The sequence below is a fragment of the Platichthys flesus genome, chromosome 5 (genome assembly GCF_949316205.1).
Source record: "Platichthys flesus chromosome 5, fPlaFle2.1, whole genome shotgun sequence".
NCBI classification, from domain to species: domain Eukaryota; kingdom Metazoa; phylum Chordata; class Actinopteri; order Pleuronectiformes; family Pleuronectidae; genus Platichthys; species Platichthys flesus.
In genome coordinates this window covers 19,236,209-19,242,602 of record NC_084949.1, presented here as the reverse complement: position 1 = coordinate 19,242,602, position 6,394 = coordinate 19,236,209, and positions in this window count along the sequence as shown.

Below are 6,394 nucleotides of genomic sequence, written 5' to 3'. Positions count from 1 at the left end.
TTGAACGTAATAAACAGAAGGCCTGTCAAGCAAAATGTCAAGCACCTACGTTCCAAAAGTCAAGAAATTATACTGAAATTTCAGTTTAGGTGTGAAAACGGGTCAGTTTCATACTTTATAATTAGTTGGAAGAGATTTGTCCACAGTAATCCTTCACACTGCTCCAAACTTTCAATATGTGGCAAGAACCTTTTAAAAAGTAGTTCCTCAATAAAGCTCATAGATAGGCAGCTACACGTGGCTCGTGAAAATAACACAATGGAGGACGATGACTCCTCACACCGTGTCACGAAAAGTCTGGTCAGTCGAGCTCCGTGCAGCAGCAGCGTGGATCTCATTCACTGTCATGCTTGCTTCCGCATTTGCTACAGGAGTCGGATTCAGCGTCTGCCATTGTGGACTTTGTCAAAGCCAAGGCTGCGGCTCAGAGGTTGAGTCAACACACGGAAAAATATGAGGCGAGTTCTGGTCGAGAGTAAAAAAATAAGTTTTTAAAAGTTGTTGAATACTAGGTGAACTTCTTTCACCTAGTATTCAATACTAGGTGAACTTCTTTCACCTAGTATTGAACAAATTATGGCAGTGATGAGTTTAATTTGTGAGCAGGTGTAAGCATGTATGTGCCTGCTTCTCCATATTTAAAACAATAATGGTTGCTACTGCCGGTTCAGTTCTTCTAACTTCTTCCCGTCATATAGTTGTATATTTCAAACCAGAACATTGTTCTAGACATTGAATATCAAACCTTTCTCCTAGAAATTAAGTTTACACTCAACTTAATTCATCAGAACATATCATTTATATGAAAAGTAATGCTGGCTGAGTTATTTTTTTGAATGAATGAATGAGCGTAGGTTTAGGAAGTGTACGGTTATACTTCGTTAGATCAGGGTTTGTATCCACTGTCTATGGTCTATGGTTTAGGTGTAAATAAACACTTAAGTGTATGATTACTTAAGGTAATCATCATTCTTTTCTGTTTTAAACCAAACCCCAACCGGAACCAATGCCAAGTTTAATAAGGCTGTAAAGCAGATACTGCTCTGCAAGATCTGATATCAGATTGAACATGCCTGATATGTAATTTAACAACATTTCCTCATTAGCTTGATAGAATACATGATCTGGTCGACACCATGGAAATGCATTTGCCGTTGCAGCTTGGTTGTATATAAACACAATTTCTAAGGAAAAGGGAATTGGCTTGTTGAAAGGTCAAGCAAGTTTAGCCAAAACAGATGAGTTTAAATATTCATCCATTGACGTTGGACGCACAATGACTGTTGATAAGTCAGGTTTGTCGAATCTAATGTAATTAGGATTGGGAAAACAAGAACATTCATTAATACCAGGCCTGTTATTAACCAAATTACACACACATACAGAATATATCTCAATATCAATCGGGGGAAAAAAATTGAAATCCAGATTCCCAACCACATTTCAGCAGCTTTGGTAAGAAATATGCAAAATCAAGAACCAGATTCCAGCAGCTTCATCACCAGCTGCTGCTTTCTAGAAGAAAAATTGTACAATGTGGTGTGAGCTGCTCAAAACTGAGCCTCTTTGTGAATGTGACTTCTGGACTTAACTAGGTTCCTCCAAGATGTTTGTGTTTGCCGAAGCTGTTTGCTCAGCCACGCTGGCAGATGAGCTCGGCGACTGTGTTTGCTCATATAAGCACAAAAACAAAAGTGTCCCCGATCCAGGTTCTTGAAGAGAGACATTCTAAACTTGAACACTTGTCAGTGTTTGATAAATTTAGTTTGTTGTTTGGTGGACAATCTGTTTTGAACTGGGTAGCTGCCTCAGTTTAACAAAAGAGGAAGAAAAATGTTCTTGAAATTTTGTGCAACAGCTAAAGGATGAAGCTTAACCTTGGAGTATTCACACTGTGAGGGCCATTGATGAGTTTCTGGTCAATTTAAAAAAAAAAAAAAAAAAAAAAAACATGCCCCAGGCGAGATATTCCTCACACCACTGTTAATTCGACACCTTTACTCACTGGTTAGTTTTTAAATGAGGATTTTTACACAAAGCAAAAAAACGCAACACATTGTTATTGTTTTATTATTTTTTAAGAAAGTTGTTGGTTCTTTACTTATCATCCTCTACTCCGCACGGACGGATGATCAAGAACAATGAGACACTGTGTGCGCAAATACTGCACATGCACTGTGTGTCCTCTAGGGCAACTTACAACCACACATCTAACACCAAAAAACGTATATTAGTTATTTTGATATTAAATGTCGGTGATTTTAGGTCCATGACCGTGAGTGACAGCACGTTGAGGCGTCACTGCGTCCGCCTGCTCCTGACATTTGCGAGGAGGACCGCTCTCTCTCACGGCTGCTGACAGGAAGGGTCTGATACAGTCGAAATGAACACCTTAACGTCATGTGATTTAATCTGTATAAATGTAGTTGACTGATTAGGGAGTGTTTTCAGACGCAGCCTGTGATTACTGCAGCTACTAAAAGAGAATGTTCAACACTGTCTGACGTTCATTTCCAACAAAGGAAGGGTTTGTACTTCACAGACACCTGACTCAGTTTCTCCTGTTTACTGTCTCTGTTCTGTTCCAAAGCTTCAAAGACGGATCAGTGCTGTCTCAAAGTTTACGTTCATGTACCAGGACAGCCGTGCGACAGCCGAGAGCAAATATTGATTGTGGGCGGCGCAGTTTGTCTTTTTATTCCACCTCATGACCTTTGTCACCTGCAGCGCCGCTGCTCGCACGTCCTGTGTGTGAAGGAGCCAATCAGGGCGGACATGGTAACCAGGACCAACAGTATTTGTCATGTCGTCAAACTTTAATGTCAACAGTTAAATGTAATTAGTGGTGCTATGTTTGTTTTCTGTGTGTTAAATGTTAAGCCTCTGTCTCGCTCTGATCTTTCTTCCAAACCTTTACAAGTGCATTGTGTGCCACCGCATTGTCTAAATCCAGAGTTTACAAAGAAGATATCTAAATGGAAAAACGCTCTGGAGAGCATAAACCTCCAACAAGGCCCAGTAGTCCCTTTCAAACTTGATTGAATTAATCCCACGGAAATTGGTGACAGTTTAAAAAATGCTCTGTCTCGCAATAACTTAGAATGCAGTAAATAAATTTGTGAATCTGCCCCTTGACCCCTCCACGTAAACAATGTTCAGATTCTTCCCTGATTCACGCTGCCTCCTTCCACCAAGTTCCTTTCTATGTCATCTTATTGACAAACAAACAAACCAACCAACGTCCAAATGGAGAGATGACAACATAACCCCCTCCAAAGAGATAACTAGTGGTGCTATGTTTATTTGCCATGTGTTTTATAATTTGTGAAAAAGGTCATCATATAAGTAGATTACTGTACCTTAACTTGCTTATTCCAGGAAAGAACATATACTGAAGTACAAGTTTTTCTTCAGAACTAATCATTTGTGCTTTTACTGTAAAGAAGCTGAGTGCTTCTTTCACCACTGCCTAAATCTGCATAATGTGAGCTGATCGATGAGCTTAAACATTCAGCGAAACGTTCCATCCATTTGATCTGTATGTCATTGCCCAGGATGCTCCAACTAACTTGCTACGACTCGTTCTGTGTTTTGTCGTTTGCTGTGAAGACAACACACCTAGTGACATTTACGCAGCACAGTCACACAGATAGATGGTTCCAAGCAGGAGTTTGAATCTTAGCTGCAGACAGAGCCAGAAATAATAACAATAATAATAATAATAATAATAACAATAACACGAGCCTCCAGTGTGGTTTCAAAAGCAGATGCATCTTCAGGCTACTTTCCATCCACATGTTCCCTGAGCTTGGGAAGTGACTGTGTGTAGGTGCTGTCATCTGCACCGCCACGTGTGCCAGGGGTCGGATTTCTCTCGGCAAAGCCACTAACTGGATAATTAAGAGTGCTCTGTACACTCCAATTAGCAGGTGGCGGCGGCGAGGGGAGGAGTGAGCGCTCGAGTGTAACCGAGGAAAGCGGCGCACAACCGAGCTAATGCACACGGAAAAAGGCAGAGGAAGCCTAATGTGTGTGTGTGTGTGTGTGTTGGGGGGGGGGTTACCGTGCATTACGATCTGCAGGAGGAAATGAGGCAGGTTATCTAAATAAATACTGTCAAGGCTGCTCCTGCACTGAGGAGCCTCGCTGCAAACTGATAGTCTCAACCTGTTTATTTTCACAAGTTGGCCCCCCCACACCTCACACACTCGGTCTCTCCTCGCCCTCTGTCCGTCTTTGTCTGTTCTGTTCTTTCTCAGAGGAATGCAGTTTACCATAACAGTGTGTGTGAGTCCATCAGAAACACCTCCAGGAGAGATTCCGGCTCCTCCTTCCTCCAGGTCAGATGTTCATGTTGGTGAGGAGAACCAGCTGAGACCCTGTCGTGGTTCTGCTTTAGTTGCATATCAATCTCTCCATCCTGCTGGTGCTCGGGTGTCTCCAAACAAATGCAACGCTATATGGAGTATGCCTGGAATAACGGGTGTAGATGTAGAGAGCTTAAGCCTTAAATTTGAACTTTTTCTTTTTCAGTGTAATTGTTTGATTTAGATTTGGTTTGCAGGAATTCAGAAGGAGGGGGGGGGGTCCAGGCTGGATGTGTGTGTGTGTGTGTGTGTGTCTGTGTCCCTCCGTGAATCTTCTCTGTCTCTCCCATGACAGATGCGAGCTCGGATCAAATTGAGACAGATGAATCAATGGATTCACACCATCACCCCTCCAACAGCCATGTCTTATGACGCCTCTCCTCTCTGATTCTATTTCCATCGACTAAATGCAGGCGACATTTAAATCCGGGGGTCGTGGTTATTAATTACTCCTCCAAGTTCAGTTGAAAGCTCAGGGAAAAGGAAGGGGGGGGGCGGCATGGGGAGTAACGGCGGAGCACGCAGACAGGAACAAAGGCCCGCCACGAGGGTTCATGCCTCCCACTGCTGGAGACCCACATACTGCTGTGGCTCTGCAGAAAGAGGTTAGGACCACCTAGGCAGATTTCCCCAGAGGGCTATTATCGCCTGGAAGATAAAATTATTTTCAGACGGAGGAGCTTGCACTCACACAGATGTACAGGGTGTGATAGCGAGGGCACTGAGGGATCGTGTGCTCTGAGGACAGTTCCATTACAAAAAAAGAAAAGAGGCAACCATCAATCCAGCTCGTGTCGAAGGACAACGCCTCTGCTTCATAATCATTTTGCAATTGTAAAATTGAAACTCAAAAATGTAAATGCTTATATTGTTGTTTGAAAGGGAAACAACCAAAAATATAAAAAAATAAGAAAATGTTGTTTCTTTGAACACTAAAGACATGAAAATAACAACCTTTCAAAATAAGAGTCCATGAGCAGAAGAAGAGGAAGAGATAAATGCAACCAGGTATGTTGTTTTAGTTCCAATTCAAATCAGTCTAAGGAAATATCTTTGACATGTATACATGTTGAAGTCATTCAACAATATTGCTTTATAGAACCAGTTTAAATGGATCTATAATAATCAACCTTCTCTCATTTCATATCTGCACCCGAGAATCATGTGAAACAAAGACAAAATATAAAGTCCTCTGGTGCTGCAAACACTGACAAAGGGAAAGGATCTCAGTTTGTCCATTGGTCACTGATTATTACACGTTTTTATAACCAGACAAAACCTGTGACACAACAAACTGAGCTGAAAGAGTTTCTTTATTTTCAACTGCAAAATGTCTTTCCTCCCACTTTCTAAAAACAGCGTCCTCATTCCACTGTCTCTGTTTTTACCGCTCAAGTCTTTCCATGCCCAGGTTGTTGGTATAGGTTGTGTTACTATGTCCACAATGACTGGCAGCCATTGTGACAATGAGGGTTTGACAGGTAGTGAGAGAAGAAGGTGCAGTGGTTGGTGTAAGAAGGTCCCACGTTCAAACCTGAGAATAGACACGCAGGTTAGTTTTATTAAAAACCCTAAACTAGGACGTTTTGGGGTTTAAGGTTTGTACGTTAAAAAACATGATCTTAGAATAGATAATTTGTAAATGAAAGACATTGTACTGAAAACATACTACACACGTAATTGTGCATCATTTAATGCAGACATCTTTGCTTCCTCTCAGTCCTACCTATTGCAAGCACTCAATAGATTCATCAAAGTGCAGCCCTTAGCAGCCTATAGGCCTGTGTGACACCGCTCACCTGGAAGAGCTGTGTGACTTAGAGACTTAGAAATGTCAGCTGTCAGTTTGTTTACTCGCACTAAGCCTGTCTTAAAGTGGAAGGAATCCAGGGATTGTTTATTCCTCTATTTCATGATGTAATTTTAAGTGAGATGTCACACGGCGCTGAAATGATTAGCAGGCTCGCTGATCAGTGAACTGACAAACAAAATCAATCAGCAGTGATTTTGATTTAAGATTAAATCCG